Source organism: Homalodisca vitripennis, chromosome 2 (genome assembly GCF_021130785.1).
Source record: "Homalodisca vitripennis isolate AUS2020 chromosome 2, UT_GWSS_2.1, whole genome shotgun sequence".
In the NCBI taxonomy this organism is placed as follows: domain Eukaryota; kingdom Metazoa; phylum Arthropoda; class Insecta; order Hemiptera; family Cicadellidae; genus Homalodisca; species Homalodisca vitripennis.
Window position 1 is genome coordinate 171356811 of NC_060208.1, and position 15644 is coordinate 171372454.

At 33.5% G+C, this 15644-nt stretch overlaps 1 protein-coding gene across 3 annotated transcripts in view; it reads right to left on the reverse strand.

The window, feature by feature from the left end:
• LOC124355026 (endoplasmic reticulum metallopeptidase 1-like) overlaps positions 1-14394 on the reverse strand; it is a 57765-nt gene extending 43371 nt beyond the window's left edge. For 2 of the 3 annotated variants that reach the window (XM_046805921.1, XM_046805919.1), the window contains exon 1: positions 14243-14370. The gene's annotated coding sequence lies outside the window, so the exon portion shown is untranslated. Of the gene's footprint in view, positions 1-14242 lie in introns of all 3 variants that reach the window. The other variant, XM_046805920.1, reaches the window with a different exon arrangement.
• Positions 14395-15644: the final 1250 nt, after the last annotated feature.

Below are 15644 nucleotides of genomic sequence, written 5' to 3' on the forward strand. Positions count from 1 at the left end.
AAAACTTATGCTCTATAGGAACAACCATCACCGAGTCAACCTCTTATTTCCCAAATGGTAAAAAATTTCAATTAGACATGGATATTCCATTTAAAGTAAACAAAACTATAAAATCATTTTTAACCATCAACCACCAACCATTAATCACCATCAACTGGTAAGTAGTTCAAATATTCCTCCAAATTTCTGTTTTACCAATTTTATTAAAATAATTAGATACTTTAAATCTAACAAAAACAGAAAAAATAGCAGAATTGTGTTAATGTTGGTATGCATATTGTTCTTAGTATGTATACACTGCAGAAGAATAACAAGTATATTAAATTTGTACTATGGCATTTTTGAAAGAAATTCAAAATTTTAATCAAAGCCATCACATGAATGTCTTATTTTATCTTGTTAATAGTGAGCATATATTCTGGATTGGGATTAGACTTTTTTTTAATACATGAAATCTTTACCCCTAAAAGCTTGAGTTAAATTTAAAATGTTAGAACTTTTTCCTGGAAATATGGAGTTGACAGTTGGAATTGTTTGCTGTCAATATTTAAAATGGACAGCAAAATGAGTAAGAATAGGGATTCCTGCAAATTGCCATGGACAAGATAGCAAATTACCACAGACCTCAGTGATGCTCAAGGATTTTCTACTGCCCAAGACAGTATTTTCAGATAAGGGTTATTAAAACAACCCTGTTTGAGCCTACAATTTAAAGCACAAGACTCAATAACTAATTAAAATTTCCTCTTTCTGTAAATCCAATGGGCACACAGATAATGTTTATTCCAAATTTAAAAAGATAAACATAAAACCCCGGAGAGATTTAGATTCTTGTTCAACATAGGTTTCAACTCGAAAATTCGAGCTTGCGACTGTGAGATGTAAACAATAGCACTTGCGTTACGGGCCCCACTTTTCCAACATGACGCATGCAACATAACATATGGAAAAACACACATGTGTAGACATATCTTATAGGTCTTGTAGTTTATCTATACCTAAAAAGTCTAGTTCTGCAGTATCGTCTTGGCTCAGGCAGCCAAAAGCCTTACTGTAATCAAGGAAAACTACTCTAACAAAGGCACCTTTGACAAGCTGGTCAATTATACATAGTCAATGAGGTCTGCAATGGCTGATGTTATATATTTCTCTCTGATGAAGCCATGCTGGTTTTCTGGTGAAATGTTGAAGGTTATATATTCTACAAGCTTTAAAGTGCTACATTTCAATTATCTTTGGATAGTTGATTCCAGAAGAGTAATAGGCCTGTAGTTTCATTATTCATTGAGTGAACTATTTTTGTGTATAATATAGATTTTAGCACTTTACTCTGGTTGGAATTGGGCAAAAGAAAAGTTGCCAATCCAATTCACAGTTACTGGGAGAGTGAATTATCACAGTGTTTGACCAGTCGAGTAGAGATTTCAAGCAATCCACTGCTACTGTTGAGTATTCTAATGCCATGACATCGGCGTTCTGCCAAAGTCAAATGGGCTACCTAGCTGTGCCTTTCAAATCGCTGGTGTTTATTCTAGTTGGCTGAGAGGTGAGGTGATTGTGTATGGAATGGTGATGGTTGGGGGGAGGGGAGGAGAAGAGGGAAAACTAGACATCTACTTGAATATTGAGTTTAGCTCCATTTCACCGTTCGCTTACCTAAGCTCAATATTTACATTGAATCATGCCTTCCCACCATAGCTATGTTATGTGTAGAAAACTCGGTTGCTCTGCCTTTCTTTGGAATGATGTCTAAAACATCATAGTTCACTCAAATGTGCACCTGATGAGATAATGAGAATACCTATTCATCTAGATTAAAGTTATCTTCATATTTCACAGAATCTTTTTTCATAGAATCTTCCTTAAAGCACATAAATAAACTTACAAAAGCACAATCTTTCAATAAAGAAAATATATACTTACGTATACTAAATTATTTTCTTAAAAGGATAGCTTGGAGACAGTGACATCCAGTTGTAATGTTAACAAACAGTATTCTAGTTTTGTTTAAATGGTAAATTATAACACTGATATGTTTTGCCCAATAAAAATTAAAATAGTAAGAAACAGATTAATGATAAAACCTTGAATAACTAAAGACATTACTAAAACAAAAATATTTTAATTTTACTTGAATCACTCTGGGTTCAAAATCGTAATAATTATACAGTTAAAAATCTCTTGAAAATGTTATACAAAATTAGAAAATCTGTTATGGAAAATAAAACTAGAATATTTATGACAAATAAAATTTTGAATTCAAAGAACTTGGAACAAAGAACATGGAAAATTATAAAGAGACATTCAGAGAGAGAGAGAGAGAGAGAAATTCTAAAAATAAAGACAACACTTCACTAAGAAACTGTGCTAATTTGATAACTGATCCCAATGTTATTGCTAATCACAACATAAATATGTTGCTATTGTTTTTTAATGAATATTTTAAAAGCATCTCTGAAAAATTGGCTATTTTAGTAATCTGAGTTATTCTTTCAAGGGTCACAGAATTGATAGCAGTGAGAGATAGATTGTTAAAGTAATAAAGAACTAGAAGAATAGTTTTGCAGTTGGTTGGGATTATATGAGTACTAATTTATTAAAGGATATTTCAAATGCTATAGCAAAACTTGTCTCATATAATTCAAAAAGGTTTTGAATCAAGGATTTTTCTAGATAATCTTATAATTTATATAATTGAGCATATTTTTTTGTAATAAGGGAAACTGGTCACAAATTATTAACTATAGACCAACTACACTTCTTTCTGTTATTGCTTAAGTTTTTGAGAAATCTTATTTTAACAGTTTAATTGAGTTTTTTAATAACTAAGAGCACAGGTTTGGTAAATCAACATGGATTCACAAGGGAAAATCCCCTTTGTCTACCATAATTAATTTTTTAATGAAATAATTAAAGAATAATAGATGATGTATATATTTTTGATGTCTTTCTGGATTTACAAAAATCATTTGCCTGTGTATATACAGATATTTTACTTCATAAATTAATAAACTATGGAATAAAAGGGACACCTCAAGATTTACTTATTCTTAAAATGTATATATTAATGACGTTGGAAATGTAAGTAATCCTAACCAGACATTTTATATGCAAATTTCTTTACTTTACAAACACAAAAGTTTTGAAAATTTAGAAATCATACGAAAAAGACAAATTAATGATACAGTGCAATACTTCAATGAAATATTTTTAACTGTAAATGCAAATCAATAGCTGTCAATTTTAATCACAATAAAAAATTTTCTTTTGAAATTCAAATACCAATTGACAATTTAGTGATACCAATTTATCACAAAATTTCGAGGACTGGTCATCAACAAAAATTCAAATTGGAATGAACATATAATTACTCTTTGTTTGAAGCTATCTAAAATAATATTTATTATTTGAAAACTGTCTGAATTCTGCAATGACAAATCTCTTATTTCTAATTGGTCTATGGTATTGAATGAAATATGAGGAAATACATTTAAAAAGAACATTAAATACAATTTTATTAATACAACAAAAGCAGTACGTTATTATATCTCAGGTACTGATTCTACAGATTTATGTCAAAGTCAAAAATTCTTTATTTACGATTTCGTTAAGAAATGTAATGGTGTCAAAATTGCATAGTAGGTATTTTTCTTGGTCTTGCTTTACATTGCTTATGAGTTTTTCGTTGTAGTGAAGAATTCTTCCAGTGTGTTAAGTGGTCGTTCCATCAGCCAGTCAAGCAGTTGCTTCTTGAGTTTCGTAGAGCTGAGGTTCTTCATGGATTCAGGTAGTGCATTATATAGTTTGCGTCCCATCTATGATGGCTTCTTGCTGTATTGTGTGGAGTGGTGAATTGGAAGGATGTAGTCTTTAGCTCGTCTTGTATTATAACTGTGAACATTTTCTCCTCGGTTGTAATCCTGTTGGTATGTGTAGATAATCACAGTGTGTATGTATAGACAGACCACTGTTAGGATTCCCAAAGTTTCGAAAGATTCTCTACAACTCTCTGTTGGTGTGAGATGTGCAAGTATTCTGATGGCTTTCTTTTGCAGAATTAAAATTCTGTCCAAGTTTTGCTTGGTTGTACCGCCCCATATTGACAATCCATATCTGATGTGAGATTCCACAAATGCATAGTAGGCTGTTTTTGCCATATCCAGCCCTCCAACCCACATCAGTCTTCTCAACACAAAAATGCCTGACTCTATCTTCTTACTTAGGTTATTAGTGTGGTTGGTCCAGGATAGATCTGATTCTATAGTGATTCCCAGTAATTTAACGATGTAAACCAAAGTTTAACAAACTTCATATTATGACAGTCCCTTGTTTAGTCGTGTGTAAGCTATTGCTTTATATGGCTACATCAAACAACTTAGTGTATCAAAAGATCCACCAATATAACTCAAGAGCACAAACAATATTGTAACCAAAAAGCTGACTTCCAAACAATATTCATTAGCAAGATTATCTCTTGGACCAAATACTTTAAGATCACTGTTTTATACTATATTCAAAACACAAATCAGCTTTTTCATCTTTGATCATCCATTCATTTTATGAAGTAAATGACTGTTTTGAAATTAATAATGGATTAAAACTTTTCTGTAAATCTTAAGAAATTCTTTTCGCAGTATTCTGAAAGGGCTTTTGATTTATAGATTAAGTTTATTGCTTCTTTTAGAAAGCTTGCGTGGCTCAGTAAACCAGAAAGACCTCTTTTGTGGTCTAGATACTTCCTATGTTAAAATGATACATAAAGTTCATTTTGAATCCTCAATGCTGACTTTATGGATCTCTTCAGAGAAATGTGGACTCTAGATTCCAGGAGTCACCAGTGTATGATTACAGATACTGCACTAAGTGGAAGGTGAAATGGAGCTAACTCAATATTCTCATTGAATCAACTCCATACCTATGTTATGTGTGGACCATCTATTATGTAAGTAAAAATTCCTAGGGTTATTTTCTAAAAAGTATACTTTAACAAAGTTTTTTTTTGTTCGTAGTAATTGAATTTCAGACCGTGTAAGTATTGTTTTGTCTGTAGTAATTATTGAATTATTGTAATAGAAATACCACATTTATTTACAAGTGAAGAATACGCCTGATATGGTGTTTATTTATGGTCTATGTGAAAACAGTGCTACAGCTGCTGTTAAAGAATACAGACAATGTTACCCTTACTGCAGAATTTAAAATGCTAGAACAATTAGTGTTTTCTTACATTACGGGAAACAGGATCACTTCCTAGTGCAAAGTTCCAGTATGACTGCTCTTGCCAACATTTTGTTATCATGGAGGTTGAACAGGTATTAATACAAGACATATTTCTAAATATCAGGGTTAAGTAAAGTAAAGCATGGAGAACACTCAACAACAACAAGCTCTATCCTTACCACAAACAAAAAATATAGCATTTACATCCAGGAGACAATGCCTATCGCTTGAAGTACTGCAATTGGTTAAACATTGTCGACTTTTCAAGTATATTTGATTTACTGATGAGTCATAGTTCACTCGTGATGATGCTTTCAACAACTTATGAAACCAACATTCATGGGCAGAATTGAACCCTCATGCAGCAATCAAACGTAACTTTCAACAGTGTTTTAGCATTAACGGATGGGATGATTATTATTCATAATCAGCTGAATGGACTGTTTATTTTTCAAGAGCGTTTAACAGGTCACACATACAGTTTCTTCAAGAAGAATTAGCAACATTGTTTGAAAATATTCCTCTTGCAATGCGACACCAGCTGTACTTCCAACGTGATGGTGCATCACCACATTTTTCAAAAATCTTTTCCACCTACTAGTTCTATATACTGGCTATCCAGGTCACCAGATCATTCGCCGTTGGATTTTTGTATGTAGGGATGGATGAAGCAGAAAGTTTACGAAGTCAAAATTAATTCCTGTGAGGCACTACTCAGATGTATTGATGAAGCTTTGACGCAGTTAAAGGAGAGCTCTGTTGAATTATATGGAAAGCAACCGGAACCAATACCCAGCAGGGATTACTTCTGGCTGGTTTATACCTTCCAGTTGAACCCACCACTGGGCAGAGCAAAAACCGATGTGTCACTTCAATCTGGGCAACCTTATGGATGTCCATGAACGGCACATCATTAACCGCAAATGTCGAGATTCTGGGGTTCATGGGCAATTCGATAGGTCTAGTCTACTGTGGGAGATGACTGTTGGAGTTGGTGGGGTTTGTTCCCTAACCTCAGAGGTTTTTGCTAGCCTCAACAAGGGTGTGCCACCCCCTGTTTACTTTGACCGGAGAGGCTGGTTCAGAGCTGGCCTCCCCTTCTTCCGGGGAGACATGACTTTGAGATGTAGTGCCCTATTTCTTCCTCATGGATCTCGATAGGAGGCGGCCCCTATCCTCAATATCCTGTTACTCCGGAAGCAGCGCAAAGGTTCTTACAGGACTAAGTGGTTTATAAGCTTCTTGTCCTAAGAGAACAAAAAAAATATCCCCCGCCCCACTTAAATGAGCAGAAAAATGCATTGAAGTCAACAAAGACACTTTTGAACATTTACTGTATGTTTGCTGAATATGTTTAGATATATGTTTTCCGGTTAATTTTACTCTGTACTGTTCGCTTCCGTGCTTTATTTACACCGTTGTGTTCAAAATAAAATTTTCTACAATTTTTATTATGTATTTTTGATATGTTTTTTTTTGTCAAATAAGAAAGTTACTGTTGCCCAAAGATTAAAAAATGTTTTTTTTACCTTCCTTTTTTCATTTTACACTGGTTTTCTCAAATACTATTTAACTTATAGTTTTGGGACCTGTTTTATTTTATTTATCAGGTCAAAAACCATAAAAAAACAATTTAACTCACCCTTTAATCTATCTTACAAGAATTTCAGGAAGACTTTGTTTTACATGGTGAGCTGAAATCCCGGCAAAATCTTTCGCTAGCCATAACTTGCTAACAAAGCTTTTCCAGACCTATCTTTATAAATAGTTTTTTGGTTATTTTTACATGTAGAATGAGCTTTCACAATTTCTAAATATCTTCGTGAATCACCCTGTATAATACCCAATCATAGATATCTAACGAATTGGTATGATTCTACTCCCTTTGTTAAGTCTCAACTACCTTTTTTATTCAAATCAGACTTTCTATATAATATTTTTTTTTAATCAAATATACCAAATGCACTGGATATTATTCACCTATTTAAGGTAATATTGTGGTTAGTATTGTGACAAATTTCTAAGTGCAATTAATATTTCCTCCATAAAAACCGCACATTCTAACTGCACAGCTGTTAATTGTTGATCAATTGATTGCAATTAAAAACAGTTAAGCAATCTTGCAAATGTATTCCCATAAGTTTATGTTGTAGTTGTCCTCCTCTGTAGACTAATGGTTATAGTCTCGGCTCACTAACCGAGAGATCACTGGTTCAAATCCCGGGGAGGTCCAATCTTGTACTTATAAATAAAAACCAGTGCACTTCGAGGCCGGCACAACTAAGACGCTAAAGGCTTAAATGAGATAAAAAAAATGCAGTTGTATTCTTTGGTTAATGTTTGTTATTGATTATGGAAGGTTTGAAAGGATACCAGGATTTCAGACATTTACCATCATATATGTTACAAAAGGTATAACACAACGTTTATAGAGGATTGGAATCTGTCCTCTTTGTTAGTTGGGGGAGGTACATAAAATACATAAAGAAGTATTTATATGGTTTGTACAACTAAAAGCTCGGTTTGCCAAAATCAGATGATTATTTTTATTTACATACTTAATCAGTAAAAAAATTATTATGCATGAGTAATGTGACCAGATATTTTTCAGTCCAAAGCGGGACACTTCTCTAAATAAGCAGCATTGTGAGTGGTGGTGAGGGGGAAATGTTTGTATAATAGTGAGGTTTGCGAGAATAAAGTAAGTACACATCAAATAAACAGTTTGCTAAGGTTTTATTTTATGATGTAAATTGTGCTAGCTAAAACTGAACATAGATACTGAAGTCTATTTAAATCTCAGTGTTTAATATCTGTCATTGGAACCTATTTGGTTAATTATATTTGGCAATAATCGCAACTTTGCATGAAAGTCTTAGCAGCTTTAATCGAAATTGAATTTTGTCAAGATTTTTTTTTCCTTACTGAGGTAAAAGGACAGTTTGTCCCCGCGCTTAGTCCTAAAAGGACCTTTGCGCCTCCCTTACTTTAATTTTTTTGTGCCCTCAAAGACCGAGGCTTTTGCAAAAACCAATCAGATTTAAGGGCTCCTGTTCTCTAATGTCCTTGGGGCTGAGGAGATATGCTCCCAGGTATCTTTTCCGAGTCTCTACGATGGCAGGACAATTTAACCAAATGTGCTCCGCTGACTCCTCCTCCTCTCCACAGAGTCTACATTCGTTACTCTGACTAAGGCCTACCTTCATAAGGTGCTTCCTCAGAGGGCCATGTCCTGACAACATTCCTAATATCAGTCTTATATCCTCCTTATTCTGGTCTAGGAGAGCTGTCCACCCTTTAGCGTAAGGAGAGATAAACAATTTGGATAGTCTTAATCCTGAGGCTTAGTCCAATTATTGTGTCTTGTCCTCTTTTCCCAATCTTTAATGTTGGAGAAGGCTATCCCACAACCTGGCTCCGGCCCCACCAATGTGGATTCTGCTCCCTTTTTGGCGAGGATGTCTGCTTTTTCATTCCCATGAATACCTTCATGACCCGGTACCCAGCCGAGTGTTACTCTGTTATTCATTGCCAGCTCTGCTAGAGCATTCCTGCATTCTTTGAATCAAACGAACAGGTATCAAGTGCCTTCAGTGCAGCCTGACTATCAGAAAGTATTAGGTATGATAATCCTTTTGTCCTCAATTGTATGAGTCTTCTGGAACATAAGTCTATTGCCATGACCCCCACCTGAAAAACCGTGGCATGTCTTCCTAGGGGCACAGCCATGTCAACTCCAGGTCCATGTCTTCCGTATCCTGCCCTAGATTCTAGGAGTGAAAAACTCCTAGAAAAACCTAGTGATCAGTGAAAAACTTCAGGACTGGACTCCTTTTGTAGGGTAGGCCTCCTTTTTAATCCATTTCTCCCTACTTCTGATAGAGACCGTATATGGTTTTTCAAAGGAGTATTTCTTAACCATAGCATCTGATACTTTAGTTAGCATTTCAGCCTCAGGAAATGTCAAGAGGATTGAATCACGTTGAAATGTCCACTGAGAGCTGTGTTTTTCAGTTGTCCTTACTTTCTTCATTGCTGAAAAACTCTTTCAACTGACATGTTGCTTCCTGGGATTGTCAACACATACTCTGCAATCTTGCTTGTGAGCTCACAATTTATTGAGTTTTCTTTGTGTAAACATTTTACTCATCTATAATCAATTTCAACTTTTTTCTCGTTCCACTTAGGAACTTTATTTTGTTACATAGCCGATTTCATACAATGAGAAGATGGTGGAAAATTATTTTTCGCAATCAAGCAATTCACAGAAGGTTGGATATTCTCCTACTTCAGGGTTTTTTTTCAATCTCGCAAATTAAAAAAATCCTTAAACTTTAAAAATGGACTTTCCATAGCTCCAAGTACTGAAGTGATGTCTCGTAAAAAGAAACAAAGGTGTATTTAATAGATTCCTTTTCATGTTCTGAGCAGCTTTTTGCCATTAGATTATGAAATATGAGTGGAATAACTATATATTTGTGATCTTCTGTTGGAGACTTTATCCAAAAGAACTGTGACCTCAACTGGTGGGATCTTATCACCTTCTACGTTAAAAATAGTCTGTTGAAAATTAGTTGTTTGGCTGTGTATGAAATAAAGCCAATTTCCGAATGTGGATTTTCAAAAAATTATCTCTGAATTTCAGAACTTTTTTGGTTTAGAAAGTACTCTTTAAGAGGCACAAAAAGTTTCAAACTTCTTCCCACTGCCGGCATTGTTGCAAGCCAGTGAGCCTTACTATATCCGATCATTTTGTGGTACTCAACATCAATAGAATCGCATATCTCTCTGAAAGCTGCCACCCTCACTGTGTAGAGGTAGAAGCATGAATATATTTTAACTCTAATAACCCCTCCACCAACTGGCAAACAATTTTAAGCAGTTAGTATTGCGTTGTGAACGATGTGTGACACACATCCTATGTTTACAACATCTCTGCCAAAAAACCATTCAGTTTAAAATACACATTTGCTTTACCGTTTCTAACTGAAACACCAAAATTGGTATTAGTATTATCCCTACTGAATGAAATTACTTTCTCTGCTAACTGATGCTTTTGTAATACATCCATTAAATAATTAACAATAATATCCAATGTTTCTCCAAGACTGTAATACCATCAAACTTCTCAAAATACATTTATTGTGATCCATGCTTTGAGGAGATGTCTGTCAATATACTGAAATATAGTTACATTCGTCCAGTCCTTTTTTAAGCTTAGATTCAGCGAATGGCACTACTACTTGTATTACAATAGCTTGTGTTTTCGTTCATGCGCAATGAATTTCTAAGTTCTAAACACGTATTAATTACCTTTGAGGCACAATAATTGTTGGTGCGAAAGCTGTGGTTTTCTCAGACAGTGTGGTAGGCCCAGACACCCTCGGCAGGAGAAACATAAACATTTTTTTGTTCAGGACGTTGCTTTTGAAAAATGAAGAAACAGTTTTGCTGGAGCAAGCAGCTTGGTCGGAAGCTATATGTTTCTTAGATTTTAAATGTTTATCAATGTTACTAGATCCTCCATGAGCTACGTTAAACTCCATGCAACATTTTTGTATCATTTTTCTGTTTGATAAAAGGATATTTAGCCTGTAAGTAACTGTTGAATGTAAGTCACAAATTTTAACAAAATCTTAAGAAAGCGTGAACAAATTCTTTAAAATACAGTCACCTGTTTCAGTGTGTAGCACCACTGAAGTATTCAGTGGAAGTACAGCGCTACATCTATCGTTCAGAAAATATGTGAACCAGTGCTGAGCAGTTCTAAGCTCAGCCGAACACACGTGATGAATTTACTTGTTTTTAATTGGAGAAATAGAAACAAGTAATTAGTTCTTCGTTCTTTTCTATGCTCCTGTAGAATATTTATATTTTTACATGAACTGAAGGAAAAAATAAAATAAATATGTTATATGGAATACATACTTGTGACAGAGGTCAAATTACGACATTTAAATATTCACGGGGAATTAGCAGACGGTGAACCAAATGACCGTGACGCAAGTAAATCACATGTTATTGGAATTGAGATTTATTTAATTAATAATGGAGAAATATGTTAAACTTTATACGGGAACAAATTCAAATAATTAAACTGAGCTAAACATAACCAAAATTCGTTTTTACTAAAAGTACCAAATAAAATTACGCAAAAAAGCCAATTGTGGGATAAAATTACTTGCGTTTTGATGACATCAGAAAGCACATGTTGCAAAAATTTAAACAAAAAGCGATAGAAAAATAGTTAAAGAAAATAGAAAGACTTAAATTGATCAATTATAGTGAACGTGATAAAATTCAATAATTATGAGAAAAGAATTAAATTATATTCAATCGTGAAGACGCTAATTTGAACGGGAGAGGGGTTGAGCATTGTTTGAGACAGTACGCAAGGTTTTGGCCCGAGAATCTTCCTTAACTGTTTGGAGAGCTGAAGCAGAGAGGACATCAGACGTGTAGATCCACCTGGCAGTGATGCAATACGGAATTGTGCAATAGTGTATTAAAAGTTATAACCGGGCGATGGGATATTGTTTTTAGTGAATAAATTAACAACAAAGCAAAGTGAGTACAATTAGTTGTTTGTATCACATCAAAATAAATTAACGTATCAAAGTGATTTGCTTTGTTTTAATATGATTGACTATCCCATCTGCGAAGAAGTGTGAGCCTTCAATACAGTGATATTTAATTTGCACTACCATTTAACCTATTTAAAACCTGAGATGAATATAGGCCTAGGCCTAGTTATATATAACGTATACTTTCACTAACACTCAGTATACTTCAAACAACACTACATACAATTTCCACAGCATTGGACACATCGACGTGGGAATTGAAAGTTTGAACATTTTTTAAACACCGATTCGGAGCAAAATGACACAGCCAACATGGGACTACAACACTCTTTAAAACTGATCATATCCATACTATTACTGAATGTTAATGTTTGACCCTCAAAGCACGACATTTATGTGTCCCACGATCATTGGTGGGGACAGTGGGACAATTTACTGTAAAACGGGACTGTCCTGCCCAAAGTGGGACATATCGTCACGTTATGTATGAGTTAACACGTTCACGACAACGGCTTATTTTCAGACTTTTTATTTGCCGTTGAATTTTTCAATAATAATGGCAAGAACTGTAATATTTTTTTACGTCAAACATCTAAATATAACGAGAAATGTATGTAGGCTTCGCAATTTCCCACAACAAAAATGTATTTCAATATGTAATTTCAATGTATTTTTTCGTAACCAAAGGGGTGACTAAAAACTCAATTTACTTTAAAAATTAAGCAATAGAGTGCCCGAAGGAGTACACAATAATTTAAGGTATTTATTTAAGCACAGGATCACATTTAACAAACCACCAAGACAGGCAAATAATAAAAACACAATAAGGAAATGCATAGTAAATGCATACTCCGTAGGACGCATGACGCGCTTCATGAAAGTCCATTGTGTACCAGATCGGTTACACCAAAGTAGTTGTAAAAGATCGCGTGTACACGATTGGGTACATGTCGTCATGAACATGTTAAGCTCTGAAGAAAGTGTTTGGAGTTGACTCAGGAGATAGACAACTTCATTTCACCGACCACTCTAAACACTCTGATGGATTTTCATTATTTCTAATTATTCAATATTATTTATAGTAGAAGAGTTCCTAAAGAAAACACAGCATTGGTGAGAGAACACATACAATCCTTCCCAGTAGTAGATCCCCATTACTACGAATAACACACTAAAACAAAATATTTAAGGTTTCACCTGAGAATTGGGAAAACTTATTGATTGTATCTTAAAAAGCGTAATGCAGACACAATTGATTCAGTTTGTAAACCTTATGTACAACAGGATATTCAATATTAATTTAATTTGGACTTTCACATACAAAAGCGACAGATTTCATCTCTACAAGAAATACCAAGTGGCAAATCAAACAAATAAAATCACTAGTGTGGAATTTATGTAATGGCCACAAATACATGTGTTATTGGTGTATCAAGATATCAGACATGCTACCCTTCAAAATAATAAGAGTTAACTTAAGTAAGTTTTACACTGCTTTGATTTTTACATAAATTTAATAAATCTTAAGAATGTGCAATTGAATAAATACACTTAGTTTTTAATTTATCATTACATAATCACTTTTCTAGATATAAAAACATAGCTGATGTACATATACTATAATTTGAAATACCTATGTAAGTTAATTCAATTTGATATTTTGGTTTTTGCTGTTCAGTGATTTAAATAATCAGAAATATAGATGATTCAATTGTTATGGTGACTGTTTATTATACTGCAGATTGAATTTGATCCTTTGACTTCACCTAGTTTTGTTCATGATTAATTTAGTATCAATAATAACGCTAATTAGAAGTATATAGACTAGGTTATCACATCAGTGAGGCAGTAGGTATCAATGTTATCATCCTCAGTCAGCATACAGTTACCTCGGAAGATGGTAATGAGGAGTCAATTTAGCAATCTATAAACATATCAATATGTGCCTATAACACTGTAGTCAATGGTCCCTATAATGTCATAATATTTACAAAGGCATGAAAAAGTAGACAGCACAACACTAAACTAATACAACTACCAATATCAATTAATGAAAGCAGCAAATATCAATGAAAATTCACAATAAATATTCTAGTTATTTTATATAATATTGAATTGTCTTAAGTTTAATGGGAAATCATATATTTAAAATAACTAACCCTAACTTCAATCTGTTGACTCAATCAAACTTAGGCTAATTTAGAATAGTGTTAATGTAATTATTAGTAAATATCTATATTAGAACCTTAATTAGTTTATAAAACAACGTCAAGTTTCTATGTAATTTCTTGTTACACCTCAATAATTTCTTTGTTTTTTAAATGTTAAATTTAATGGCTGTGATTTGGGCCGGGTCTAAAATCAGATTTACAAAATTTTAACAAAGTGTGAATAAATTAATAAATATTTTAGTTATATTAGTATTGCAAACCGATTACCAGCTTAAATTCTGTATTTGTTTTTAAACGCTTATATTAACGGACACTGTTTTAACAGAAACTGTTCTAATTCACTCCTAACCTGTAACTCTGTATTAGCGCAATACAATCATGAACTCTCACTTCTATCTTGTCTTCTGCTCCTGCCTTTGCGATTGCATTCGCCTGGTGTCATAGTTTTCTCAGCAGGGATAACCAACCACCCAATTTCTTATACCCTCAGTTTCATCTCGAAAATATTTAAATACTATATATATTATTGTATTATACAATATCTTTGACTGTCCATATATGTACACTCAAAGACTATATTATTTTCATTCCAATAATAGTTACCGGGACGCAACACAAAATGGTCTATGAAACTCTCTTAATTACATGTCTTATACAAGGCTATTTAAATAAGTTTCAGTCGGAAATATTTTCATGGTGAAAAATTTGGAATAAAACTGTTCCAATTTTCGCCAGTGCAAATGTTTATTGACAATTAATTATTTAATTTAAATATGTTTTACAACGAACAGATCTGTGTCAGATTTGAATTCGTAATCTAGCATTAAATCCATAATATGAATTCAAAAAATGCATTAATATATACATATATTATTATATAATATATAGGTACTTTTTAAGGTTTCTGGAATGACGTATCAATTATTTCAGTCACAGTTTTCCATTTGCTCATGGAAAATCCTCAAATAAAATATATAACTAGGAAATACTCCTTAGCAGGGCAGACCACTCATGTGTCCAGAAAGTGGACAATGTTAACCAAAATAATTATATATTTAAAAACCAACCAACAAACCAAATAAAATTCTTCATCTAAATATGTTATTTGCAAATATTTGAAAGACATCCATATTTTTGAACTGTACTGGGCCTTAGTTATTTATTTTATTACAAGCCGGAAAACTGGGACTGATAGGCAGGGTAATAAATGTCAACTGATTCAGCGATGATTCAGAGCCTAGCTAAAATGACTTCAGCATTCCAGGGTCCACCAGATTCAATCAACTATTTGCTCAAAACCATCACAAGATAAATTACCTGAAGGCTGGACCGTCGCTATATTAGATAAGCTTGGAAGTTATGTTCCAGATGAAGAGGACATCTTCCACCATAAATTTCAAATATTTAAGATGAAGTTCATGGCTTGCCTCCCTGTATAACAATCATGTATGTTGCCCATACAAAGCCTCTATGTTGTATGCCTGTTAGTCTTGTTATCTTTTTACATTTAAATTTGCTGTTTTTGTGTTGTATATTACTGTTATTAAATACTTACTTGTTGGTGTTGTATGTCAAAATCATTATTATGATGATTTTGACTAGTCTAAATTGTTTACAGTTATTCACTGTTTTATTTTTTTTACTATTTCCAACAGATCAACCATTACAA